A 14,608-nucleotide genomic window follows, 5' to 3' on the forward strand; every position below is an offset into this window, starting at 1 on the left:
CCAGTCAGAACTCCTGGCTACCCACCCAACTAAAACTACTATCTTGACGTCTAAAGTAATTGATCTCTTGCTCTTTGTATTGTTATGCCACATGTGCATGTATCCTTAAAGGCTTTAGTTAGTTCTTCCTCATTGGATTTTTTATTGAGTAAATTGTCCAGTAGGAATTGTTGCATGTTAGAATTTTTATCAGTGTTATCAGTGTTGTTTGGGAAATTCATCCACATTGTCATGTGACCTGTTCTATTCATTTTAGTTACTGTCTGGGATTCAACTATATGAATATATCACAACGTATTTGTCTATTTCTGATGGACATTTGGATAGTTTCCATTTGGGAACTACCGTAGAGGATGATAATTAAGTACTTTTGAACTTAATCTTTGGTGTCTACAGACAAATATTTTGGTAAGTTATATACAGTGGTGGGGAATTTCTGGTTGTACATGATTTAAAACTTACTAGACAACACCACTTTATAAATGTATAAATTCCTTGAAACATACAACCTACCAAGACTAAACCAGTAAGAAATAGGAAGTCCGAACAGACCCGTAAGTAGCACAGAAATTGAATCAGTAATAAAACACTCTCAGCCTAGAGGAACCCAGGACCAAATGGGTTCACTGATTATTTTTACCAAGTATTTAAAGAAAAATTAACAACATTAATTCCTCTCAATCCTTGAGAAAATTGAAACAGAGGGAACACTTCCAAATTCATTTTGTAAGGCCTGCATGACACTAATACTAAAGCCAGATCAAGAAAACTATAGGCCAACATCCCTAATGCACATAGTTGGGAAATCCTCAAGAAAATACTAGCAAACTGAATCTGACAGGATATTAAGAGGATCAGACACCATGATCAAGCCAAATTTATCCTGGGATACAAGGATGGTTCAACATATAAAAATCAATTAATGTGCTGTGGTGCATTAACAGAATGAAGGATAAAAAATATATGATCAGCTCAACAGATGCAAAAAAAGTCATTTGGCAAAACACAATATCCTTTAATGATTAAAAACTCTCAATAAGAAATAACCTAGGTTTAGAAAGAATATATCTCAGCACAAAAAAAGCCACATATGACAAACCCAGAGCAAACATCCTCAATTGTGGAAAACTACAAACTTTCCCTCTAAGCTCAGAAACAAGACAAAGATACCCACTCTTGACACTTCTACTCAAGGTAGTATTTGAAATTCCAGCCAGGACATTAGACTAGAAAAAGAACCCAAAACCATCCAAATTGGAAAGAAATAAGTAAAATTTTCCCTGTTTGTGGATGATATGATCTTATACACAGAAAATTCTAAAGACTCCATTTGAAACAAACAAACAAAAAAAAAACTATTAGAATTAATAAATTCAGTAAAGTTTTAGGATACAAAACTATGTAAAAAATTAGTTGCATTTCTATACACTACCAAAAAACTATCCTAAAAAGAAATTAGGAAAACCTTCCTGCTTACAGTAGCACCAGAAAGAATAAAATATTTAGGAATGAACTTAATTAAGGAGGTGAAAAAACTTGTATATTGAAAACTACACAGCACTGATGAAAAAATTAAACAAGACACAAACAAATGGAAAGGTGTCTTGTGTTCATGGATTGGAAGACAATAGTGTAAAAATACCCATTATTACCCAAAGCAATTTATAGACTCAGTGCAATCTCTTTTAAAATCCCCATGGCATGTTTTTTATAGAAACAGAAAAGTCAATTCTAAAACTCATATGGAAACACACACACACATTTATGAATAGGCAAATGATTCCTGAGAAAGAATAAAACTGCAGTATCACATTTTCTTATTTCCAAAATATATTACAGAGCTGCAGTAATCAAAATAGTATTGTATTGGTGCGATGACAGACATACAAATGAATGGAACAAATAGAAAACCCAGAAATAACTCCATGCATATACTGCCAACTGATAATCAACAGGATGTTACAAATACACAACAGGGGAAGGATGGTGTTGAGAAGAATACCTGGAAACTAAATAATACACTCTTTAACTACACAACTACTGTGTCAAACAGAGAATTAAAAGGGAATTTTAAAAATATCTCAAGACAAAAACATAGAAACAACTTACCAAAACTTATGGAATGCTGCAAAAGCAGCCTTAAGAGGGAGGTTTCTATTAATAAACGTTTACATTAAAGAAGAAAAAAATTTCAACAACCCCAAGGAACTAGAAAAAAAAATAGTAAACTAGACCCAAAGTTAGGAGAAAGAAGGAAATAATAAAGATCAGAACAGAAATAATCAAATAGAAAATAGAAAAATAGAGAAAAAAATTTTAAAAACTAGGAGTTATTTTTTTGAAAAAATATAAAATTGAGAAACTCTTAGCTGTAAAAGGAAAAAGAGAGAGACAACTCAAATTTATAAAATCAGAAATGAAAGAAGGCATTATAATGGGTGCTTCAGAAATTAAAATATTATAAACAATTGTATGTAAATAAATCAAATAACACAGTAAAGGCCACTTATGAAAAGCCCAGGGCTAGCATCATAATCAATAGGGGAAAAAACTGAAAACTTCTAAGATCTGCTACAAGGAAAGGATGTCCACTCTCATGATTTTTTTCAATATTCAATAGTACTGAAGTATAAGAAAGAGCAAGCAGACACAAGAAGAGAAACAAAAGGTATCTAAATTAGAAAGGAAGAAGTAAAATTATCTGTGTCTGCACATGACATAATCCTGTATGTAGAAACCCCTCAAGATCATACACAACACACACCTATCAGATGCAATAAACAAATTCAGTAAAATTGCAAGATACAGAATAAATGTTTAAAAATATGTTGTATTGCTTTACATCAACAATGATCTATCCAAAAAGGAAATCAAGAAAACCATCTATCTCACTTATGAGAGCATGAAAGATAAAATACTTAGGAATAGATTTAACCGAGGAGGTAAAAGATCTGTTCACTGAAAACTATAAGGCATTGATGAAAGAATACTGAAAAAGCTGGAATGGATTGACGAATATCATAAGGAAAATTATGGAGTGATGGAAATGGTCTGTATATTGACTGATTACAATAGTGGCTACACTGTCACAGCATTCAAAACAGGTGCATTTTAGTTTGTATACATTATATCTCGAAACTTGAAATTTTCAGTTATTTTCCTCAGTATGATTGGTATGTTTTTACCTCTTTGTGGTTACCACAGGTGTACCCGCCATCCACTCCTTATAGACCTTAACTAGAGTGACCATTTTGAAATGCAAATCACGCCTTACATCCATACTTAAAACATTTTGGAGGGTTGTCATTGCATTTAGGATTAAGCATGAAATTCTTTTTTTTTTTTTTTAAAGATTTTATTTATTTATTTGACAGATAGAGATCACAAGTAGGCTGAGAGGCAGGCAGAGAGAGAGAGGAGAAAGCAGGCTCCCTGCTGAGCAGACAGCCCGATGTGGGGCTTGATCCCAGGACCTTGGGATCATGACCGGAGCCGAAGGCAGAGGCTTTAACCCACTGAGCCACCCCGGTGCCCCAAGCATGAAATTCTTTACCTGGTCTACAGGCCCCATGTATTCAGTCTCCAAACTACTCTTTCAGGTTTATCCTGGCATCTCTGATATTAGCTGTTTGGTACTTTCTACGTTCTGATGTTCCTTAGTCACCCTTGTCATGGAGGCCTTCTGTTCATCTGCCTGGAATTGTCTTCCCAGTCTCTGACCTCACTTTGGCTAGCTGCCTCTCAATATTCTTACAGATATCAGGTCAATTACACTTCCCTTAGGAAAGCCTTGTATGACCTCTTAGATTAGGTCAAATCTCCCTTTTGGACACTGTCATAGGACTGTACGATAAAAGTATAAATTCCATTAAGTTGATGAGTTGATTATAGCAAAGAATCACCATACTCTGCTAGGTCCTGAACCACTGAACTAGAGTCCCCTCAAAGTCCTTTTACTTCTAAAATGCTATTAATTTCACAAATTGAGTTACTTTTCCTTGAGTTCTTTGAGAGCCTTGCAAGGAAAAATACCAAGTTCCAAAAAGATTACTCGAATCCCTTATCTACTCAACTGCAAGTAGCATTTGCAATATTTATTTGCTTCTTGTCATGACTACTACACTTCAGAGCATTAATGTCCTCTGTCACCTGTGACATGTTCATACTACCAACCCTGTATCATAACTGAGTTGAGTTAAAAGCTCTCATTGTCTCAGAGCATTCTCTCAAGGCAGACAGGTAGCCTTGGGTTGGGCCTGGCACTATTTTTTTTTTTTTAATTTTTATTTATTTATCTTATTTTTAAAATTTATTTATTTGACACAGAGAGAGAGAGAGAGAGAGAGCACAAGCAGGGGAGCGGCAGGCAGAGGGAGACAGAGAAAGAAGCAGGCTCTCCGGGAGCCTGATATGGGACTCGATCCCAGCATCCTGGGATCAGGGATCGTGACCTGAGCTGAAGGCAGACACTTAACTGACTGAGCCACCCAGACCTAGCTCTTACTTAGACTCCACCATTTGTTGTGCTGAAGTACTGAGTTAATTAATTGATTACACCTTCCATTTCTCCTGTGTGTCAAATGGGAAAAATATCACCTATATTATTAGCAATCTATTACCTATAACATTACTAAAATACTGTCCATTATTATTAGAATACTCGTGACATATTTGGTACATAGCAGACATTCATTCAATAAGCGGTAATCAGGAAAGAAGCCAGCAGTGGAGAAAAAAGGTGTTTTTTGTTGTTATTGTTCTGTTCTGGGTTTTTTTGTTGTTGTTGCTGTTTTGTTTTTGTTTTTGTTTTCTTTCCCATTTGCTGAAGCCTGAAGTGTCAGTTGGGAGAATCAATATGAGCCACTTCCTTAGGTCTTGAGGCATAATTGAGTTAAAACACTTCTGTCCCCATCTGCGATTCTATTAATAGATGCCAAGCACTTGAATCAATGTGTCTCAGGCTTGCCTGCCTGCACAGGCACACGCCTCTTTAAAGCAGAAGCACCAACATTTGTATGAGTCAGAGGGTATCGTGGTGCTAAAGAAATGAAAAAGTTACTACTCTGGGGCCAGATTCCAGTGGAGTTAATACTATAGTAAATTCTGGGGCACCTGGGTGGCTCAGTAGAGTGACCTCTTGATTTCAGCTCAGGTCATGATCTCAGGGTCATGAGATCCAGCCCCACACTCAGTGGGGAGCCCGCTGGAGATTCTGTCTCTTTCTCTCTCCCTCTGCCCCTCCCCTCACATGTATGAGCCCACGTGTGTACTCACACACACACTCTCTATAATAAATAAATAAAATCTTTAAAAAATACTACAGTAATTGTCTTAGGCCAATCAAAGGAAGTCCATTTCTATTTCCCTTTTCCCCAATAGACATATTATCACCCTCAGTTTGTCACATACTCTTACCTCAATGATTTCCATGCCAAATTGAAAAAAAATTCAGAATTGTTTACATTTTCCTTCCAGGCCAGTAAAATTTTGAAGGTCCATTTTGGAAAAATCGTTACATTTAAGTACCTGATTTTCATTTATTATCATTAACAAATACTCCTTTTGTTTACAAGACTTTTGTTGGCCTGATTTTAAATGATTTTTATAATCAGTTCTTCATCTGCAAAGTACATCTAATAAAGTGAGAAGGTAAGGTTTCCTCCCCCAAACAAAACAGAACCAAAGATACCCACTTTTTCTGACAAAGGCTTTAAGGGTTAAGTTAAGAATGTCAGCTTGAGGCCAGTTTGGGGAGGGAAGGAAAAAGGGAAGGGAAAGAAGAGGCAGAAAGGGCAAGAGGTAGAGACAGAGAATATACTTTAATGTCATGGGCGGGAATGGCAAAACTCCATCTTGTAGTGCCACACAGCACCTTTTTAGTTTTTTACATGCTCACATCTCTGTAATCATTAGTAGATCACCAGGCCACATTTTCCAATCTACCTGAACTTCTTATATTTTATTAATATTGTCACTTGCCTTCTGTGAATTTCCATAAATCCATTAATCAGAAGAAACTGGCAGGTATCCTTTCCAGGTGTATTACAAAATGGCCCTTCCTAGACAACACAAGTGCTCTGAACAAGTGGTCTTGGCTTCCCTATCAACTATGTGTCTTTGTACACAAATGCCCAAAGTAAAAATAAATGAAATTGCTAGATTGGGCTGCATTTTTGGAACTTTAAGAAGGCAGACTTAAGTATTTCACCCTTCCAGACAAGATAAGACCCTGATAATTACATACAATCAAGACGTCAAAATGACTGCTAGGCATTAAAAACAAAAACAATAAGAACTAATCTGGAAAAGTTGGGTAAAATAACTTTACAAAGGCTGTGGGCTGATCCCAGAGAATAAGTTACATACAAGAAGGAAACAGGTCCAAACCTCTAGGTGTACTGGACTTCTGTTTTGTTTTGTTTTTTTGTTTGTTTGTTTTATAATTTTAGTGAGTGCCTCTTGTTAACAACACGCTGTTGTGCCAAACTGGACTTCTGACAACATGCTTAAACACCAGTAATTTGTTCTTCCACTTTTGTTTGTAATATACAGAAAAGTTGAAAGTATAGCAAAATATGTGCTCATCTACATTCAACAATTGCTAACATTCTGTCTTTCCACACACACACACACACACATTTTGATGAACATTTTTTGTTTTTAAAGATTTTATTTATTTATTTGACAGAGAGAAATCACAAGTAGACGGAGAGGCAGGCAGAGAGAGAGAGAGGGAAGCAGGTTCCCTGCTGAGCAGAGAGCCCGATGCGGGACTCGATCCCGCAACCCCGAGATCATGACCTGAGCCGAAGGCAGCGGCTTAACCCATTGAGCCACCCAGGCGCCCTTGATGAACCTTTTGAAAGGAAATTCAATCATCACGACACTTCATGCCTACTACCTTCCAATTTCCTTTCTTTCTCTCTTTCTTTCTTTCTTGCTCCCTCCCTCTCTTCCTTCCTTTCCTTCCTCCCTCCCTCCCTCTTTCTTTCTTTCTTTCTTTCCTTCTTCCTTAGAGAAAGAGAGAGACAGAGATCATGAGAGAGGGTAGGAGCAGGTAAGAGAGCGAGAAGCAGGTTACCTGCTGAGCAGGGAGCCCAATTTGGGACTCAGTCCCGGGACTCCAGGACACTGATCTGAGCCGAAGGCAGTCACCCAACCAACTAAGTCGCCCAAGCACCCTAACTTCCAATTTCTAATAAGGTGTGATATCATGATGTATAATAAGAAATATCTATTTTTGTCTTTGTCCCTATTCCAGGCTCACAGGCTCCTAAAACCCTTGCAATTCCCTAAGCAAGTAGAGCAATGGGAGAATCTTTTGTTATAATATTTGGTGTTTTGCTTTCAAAACATCCTAATTCCTGAAATCAGTCAGGAACAATAAAGGGGAAAGGGGTGTCTTGTTATTCATAATGGTTTCCTTTTAACCACACCTAAATTTATGTTAATGAGGCGACTTCTAGGAAGCCTCTAAGGATGAGGACTGGTTGCCAGGTAAGCCATCCACGTGGTAAGAGGGTTGGCATTTTCAGGGGCCTCTCCAACCTCCAGTGTGGGGAGAGGGACTATAGAGTTGGAATTAATCACCAGGGGGCAATAATCTAATCAGCTGTATCTATACAATAGAGCCTCTATAGACGTCCTGAATGAAAGATCCTGAGAGCTTCTGGCATTGGTGAACACCTAGAAATGCTGAGGGGGGGGGGCATCCCCAGAGAGGGCTCAGAAACTCCATGCCTCTTCCCATAAACCTTGCCCTATGCATCCCTTCCATTGGCTCTTCCTGTGTTATATCTTATTATCCTGACTTCTGCGAGATGCTCTAGCAAATTAATTGAAACTGAGAGGAGGGAGTTGTGGAAAACTGTGATTTACAGCCAGTCAGTTAGAACAGGCAACAACCAGAATTCGTCATTGGAATCTGAAATGGGAGGAAGGGTGAGGGAGCAGTTTTGTAGAACGGAACCCCTAACCTGTGGAAGGTGACTCTGTTTCCAGGTAGATACTATAAGAGTTGATTGAGTTAAATCGTAGGATACACAGCAGGTGATGCAAAATTGCTTGTGGTATGGGGAAAATCCACACATTGGTCACCAAAGTGAAGTTCTAGAAGTAGAGGAGACCCATTGGAGGTCTTTTTCCTTCACATAAGAACATTATATCACAGAATGACAATAATGTTATCAAAACTAAGAATATTTCCAAGCATTTCCTAATATCATCTGATCTATAATTAATGTCTACATTTTCCCCAATTGTCAAGTTGTTTTTCCTATGGTTTCTTTTTTAAATTTTATTGTACTCTACTATATTGATCTAGGAACAAAACAAACCTTACACATTTCATTTTGACCCTTTTGCCTCTATCAGCATTTTAATCTAGACTAGCTCTCTGCCACCTCCCCACCTCCATTTTCAGGCCTGCTGACATAAATAATGTACAATATTCTGGGACTCTTCTGTTTCCTCACAGTTACACTTACTCTGTCATTCTGTCATCTGTATTTTCTCCAATCTATAAATTAGATCTAAGGACTTGAAGAGTTTTAAGTATTTTTGGCAAAAGTATTCACTTCATAGATGATATTGGAGATGTCACATGAAGTCACATTTTTAAATTTTTAAATGTGCTAATATTAGTGATGTTAATTGTTATCACTTTTATCACTTTGTCGAGGTATATGATTAGTTATGTAATGCTACTTATATTTTGTCGAGGTATATGATTAGTTATGTAATGCTACAATATTATCACAAATGTAGATTAAAACAATGCATATTTATTATCTCATATTTTCTCTGGATCAGGAGTCTGGGCATGGCTAGCTTGGTCTTCTTCAGAGTCTCGAGTGGGGCAATCAAGACAAAGGACAAGAATATGGTCACATCTGAGGCTCAACTGGGGAAGGATCTACTCCCACTCATATGGTTGTTGGGAGCATTAAGCTTCTTGCAGGCTGCCAGACCAAAGATTCTTAGGGTCTTGGGGGCTTTTAGCTGGAGGCAGCCTTTGGTTCCTTGCCATGTGGCTTTCTCCATAGGCCAGCTCAAAACATGGAAATTTGCTACTGTAAAGCCATCAAGGAAAAGTTCTCAGCAAGACAGATATTATATAGTATTGTGTAATATAATCACATACACATAATTATGTACATTCTATTGCCTTTGCTGTATTCTGTTTATTAGGAAACAAGTCACAACTTCTGCCCACATTCAAGGAGAGGGAATTAGATAAGGTCATGAACATCAAGAAGCAAGGATCATGGGGGTCACCTTTGAGTCTCCCCCACAAGGTAACAGCCTCATCTCTCTATTGTAAAGGTACACTTTCCAATTAGTACTGAATAAGTACTCTGTGGGGTGATACTTTGAAATGATTTGAATAATTCAATATATTAATTTAAAAGTATTTATTATTGGGGCATCTGAGTGGCTCAGTCAGTTAAATGTCTGACTCTTGATGTAAGCTCAGGTCATGATCTTAGGGTTGTGAGACTGAGACCTGCTTTCAGCTTCATACCCAATGGATTCTCTGTTTAAGATTCTCTCTCTCTGCCCCTCTAAAAAATTATTTATTATTAACTAAATGTCAATTTTGAATTAGGAATGTTTGACTCTTATAGACATTATTTAATATATGCTTATTATTTATATATTTATGCCAATTTTACATATTTAAAATATACTATTTAGAATATATTATTTAAATATACATATTTCAAATATATAGATTTGATATTCATAGACATTTAAATTCTGAACTCAGATATCTCTAATTCAAAGTTAACATTAAAGAAATTTTCAAAATATCTTTTATTTTCACACATTCTTTCCCATTGTTATTAATGATATCAGAAGTTAATTATTTGTTCTATTTTATAGCAGTCCAAGTTTCAATATCAAAATTACTATTAATAATCCCACTAAGTAAAATCTAAATTATTTTTTTCCCCCACTAGAATACATCTTATGAGGGATAGACTATTATATTCCATACTTCCTTGAAATAATTACTGCCTTTATGTGTTTATGTTTTCAATTTAACATGCTTTATGTTTAGGGGCTTCTGGATGGCTCAGTCAGTTAAGCAGCTACCTTCAGCTTGGGTCATAATCCTAGGGTCCTGGGACTGAGTCCTGCTGGGCTCTGTGCTTAGCAAGGAGTTTGCTTCTCCCTCTCCTTCTGCCCCCCACCCCTGGCTTGTGCACCCTCTCTCTCAAATAAATGAATGCAATCTTTAAAAAAAATTTTTTAAAATAAAACACATGCTTTATGTTTTTATATTGGTATTTGAATTCAATTTTAAGATTTGTTATATTTTCAAATTTATCTCTATTTTTTGACTCTGAAATGTTCACATGTATCAAAGGTTATTATTTTATGTTTTATAATTTTTTTATTATGTTATGTTAGTCACCATAAAGTACACCATTAGTTTTTGATGTAGTATTCCATGACTCATTGTTTGTGTATAACACCCAGTACTTCATCCAATACATGCAAAACTCTAGCCTCATTATCTCCTTTTTATTCATACCAATCCCCTATATGTAGCCATCTTCTTTAATTATTTTATTAATTATTACACCAAAATTGGTAAATGGTTTTTATATTTTTATTTCCTTTTCTTCCATATGAAAGGTTGTGTATTATATATATTGTTCTTCACCTTTATTTTCTTTTTCTCTTTAAAATATAAAATATCCCCATATACTTCACAGAGATCTTTATTCTTCCTGATAGTTATGTGGTACTGTATTGAGGGTGCCATAGTTTACTCTATGAACAGACCAGTTTTGTTAATGAGATTTTATCCTTACAATTACTATTGAAATGTATGCCTTGTGCCTATACTGTTTCCTACTTATACAGGTATATATTCAGGCCATATCATTGGCATAAGTCCCCAGGAACTCTGAGATAAAGATTTGCATGCAGGGGTTTATATTAGGGACTGCTCTTAGGATCAATGCCTGGAACAAAAAGAAAACCAAGGAGGACTCAATAGAAAGAGAAATCAGGCTTCATTACAATATCAACTAAGGCCTCAGCCAACCCTACCAGAAGCTCTGGAACTAGGATAGTCCTTTAGAGTTGTTACAAGTTAGGTTGAAAGGTCTAGGCTTTATCCCACAATGACAATCAGTAATTGGTTATGAGATACCCTGCAAGGCAGTGTGATTTGAGGTTAGCCAACCTTTTTCACCTGAGCACAGAAAGTTTTCAGCCAGCAACCTAATCACCACTTGGGTGACTCTACCAGTCCTAAAGGAGATATTGGTGCAGCACAACACAGAATTTATGACAGTCTTCCTTTTATGTCACTTAAATCCACTTGAGCCATATCAATTCAAGGCTTTGGTGGGCCTCTTCTATTGGAAAAACTCACAAAAGGGTGGTAGAAGGATGAAATGCAGTCCCCACTGTTATGACTGGTCCTGAAGCTGCAACCGATTACCATTATCTTCATCCATGACTACCCAATCTAGATTCCCTCCCTCAAAGCTTGCATCTCCTGGTCATGGTGGCTCAGTATGTGGGGCGAATAAGACTCTCACTCGAGTAGTCCGTATCTCTGCTTCCCATGTCATTTTTAAAGCACTGGTCACACAGCACTTGTCCATGTATCATCAATATTGGGCTATGGAGAACTTAGAGATATCCAAGTGGATGCCTAACATATTTCTGCCTGCTTCTACTGTGTGATGGCACTCATTCATGGTCCAGCTCAAGTCTCCCTATTGTGGCATTTATTCTTCCCTTTTGGTCCCCCGGCAAGAAGAGCACATAATGTCCGAGTGGCAGTCTTGGTTCAAAATTCAGTAGCTCTCTTGCTGGTTGTCTGGTGGAAGCATTTCCCTCTTTGAGAAACGTAACTTCTAATCCAGAAGAGCACAGAGTCAAGGGGGTGTGGATCATAAACTCCTGAAGTGGATCAATGGAAATAATGGAAAGGGCAGTCCTTCTGGCCCCCACCTATTATTTCTTGGACCCACATATTCTACCTATTGGAGACATAGCATCACATAATAGATGTTGATATAAGTAGCATGTGATGTCCTAAAGGGCCACACTCCGGCCTCACAGGGTATTATCTCCAAGTTGGTGCCCCACCTATTTCTTCAATAGTTCAGTCTGCGGCTCTATTAGGCCAGCAGTTTCTGGGTGGTGTGATGCAAGAAAGCACAAGTGGATTCCATATGCATTTATACACTTTTATACCATCTTTGCTATAAAGGGGGTCCCTTGGTCCTTTGTGAAATTACAATGCATGTCATGTGGATATATAAAACATTTCGAAAACCTTTGGACTGCAGTTCTGGCCAACAAACGGGCTGATTCCAGTCATTCCAAACACAGTATGACTGACACGCAAACCCATTCTATATTAATTCCTTTATAAATCATAGATTACACATGGCCTAAGATTATATTGTAACAAAGGATATGGAGTTGAAAACCCGAGAAATATATAGTAAAGTGAGAGCTCATTCCCACTCTAAATATGAGGGGTGACAAAGGAATGCAGAAGTTTCCATTCTATTCCCACAAACTCTGATGAATAAGAACAGGCACTATGTAGGGAAAGCTTGGTTTATGTCAGTCACTGTTCTATGTACAAGACTTTGACTTTTTTAAACTCAGTGACTGCATGAAGTAGATGCTATGACTATACTAGTTTTTTAAACTGAGGACACATGCTCCTCCTCTAGTTACTAAGAGATGAATCCTGGATTCTAACCTGTATAGTCTGGCTTCAGAACTTCTACACATAAAGGCTGTACTACACTGCTTCTAAAAATAGAAGAAGAGGGAAGAAGAAAAAAAAAAAAAGATCCAGGATGGCTTTTTTTAAAGAAGTGCCCTAACCACTGAATATCCTGATTATTCACCAACCGGTCATATTAATCTCAAGGACCAGACTATAATGGAGAAGAAGAAGAAAGGATCTGTTTCTAGTAAAGTGGGAAGGGGATCATTCTCAAATTCAAAACCTGATTTAGCCTATTCTGGTGGAAATACCACAGAGACTCTTTTAGCCCTTTGGACTTCAGTTTCCACAGAAGTAAAATTAGATGGTTTCTTAGATTCCTTGGCTATTTCATAATAAAAAAAATAATAATTAACACAATGGATTATGTTGAACTACCTGGAATTTGGTAGAATTCCAAATTTGGGCTCATTTTCCCACATAAATAGAACTTCAGGTGCTTACATGAGAATGTCTTTACCACCACAGTTGATCTAGAGAAAATATCGAGATGAATCTTTTAACCCTTAGCTCTAGTGACACATATTTGACTGAAAGGTAGAAATTTATCCTAGGGGCTGAAACCTGGTGAGAGGGGCAGAAAGCTTAGGTCTTAGTGAAGTGACATTCCTCACTTCAAAGCTAGCAGCCAAAGTGCTATGCTGTGTGACAAGAGGGTGAGCTCTAAGAGGACCTGAGAAATAGGTGAATCCATTAGCACTGGTCATCCTGATTGCAAATCAATGACTCATTTTGGCACTCCCCTGACAGCTGCTGAGTTGTTTCCTTAAGATAACTCTTTAATGAGACAGATACTGCAGAGATGAGCTGCATGGTTTCACATAGAAATAGCAAACAGAATGAAACCTGTGTTACCTCTCCCTATCAATAAACTGAAGCAAATGAATGAGCTAGCCTTGCAAAAACAACCACCTCTCCCCTTTTTTCCACAATCATTATCTTATTGGTTAGCTTATCTAAAGTTAAATGCCATCTTTCCAACCAGCATTCTACTCCTCGAACTGACACACACACACCCCACATGCATTTATTAAAATATCAAATACACATATTAGCCAAGAAAAGAAAAAAAAAGATAATGTATGTGTTCATTCATTTATTCTACTAGAAAAAGAAGTGCTGGTGCTTCTCTAGACATCATTTCATGCATTTAGAAATACAGAAGTGAATGAAGAAGATGGATTTCCTCCAATGAGGACACTTATAATCTAGCAGAAAAAGCAAGTAAACCCATCCATAGTCACAACAGCAGTGACTGGAAAATGTACTGATCAATGCAAACACAGGGCACTTTCAGGGAACTAGAGGGACACCTTAATTCCTTGGGATGATCAGAGAATGGTTCTTGGAGCAGTGTCACAAACTGAGGTTTAAAGGATGAAGTTATTTAGATGAGGAGCCAAAGGTTGTCAGGCAGAGAATGAAACTAATGAGAAGGTATGAAGGTCTACAGGGAAGGGTTCTTCATGAAGTGGGAGGTCAGACAGTACCTGTATGTAAAATATATAAAAATAAATATATATATATATAACATATATAATATTATATATTCTATAAAATTATATATAATATATAAAATAAATATATAATATATACATATAAATAATATATATTTATATTTATATAATCTAAGTAATATATACTGTGCATATATATATAAAATCTAAGGTTTCACTATACAATTTTTTGAAATAGGCTTTATCAATGTAAAAACAAACAAATATATAAAAGATAGTTTTGTTTTTGTTTTGCTTGTTTATAAAAGATAGCTTTAAAAAACCAGTTTGCTCTCAGGTCAAACATACATCTACTACTGCTGACTGCTTTACCTTT

This window comes from Mustela erminea, chromosome 9, assembly GCF_009829155.1.
Source record: "Mustela erminea isolate mMusErm1 chromosome 9, mMusErm1.Pri, whole genome shotgun sequence".
Taxonomy (NCBI): domain Eukaryota; kingdom Metazoa; phylum Chordata; class Mammalia; order Carnivora; family Mustelidae; genus Mustela; species Mustela erminea.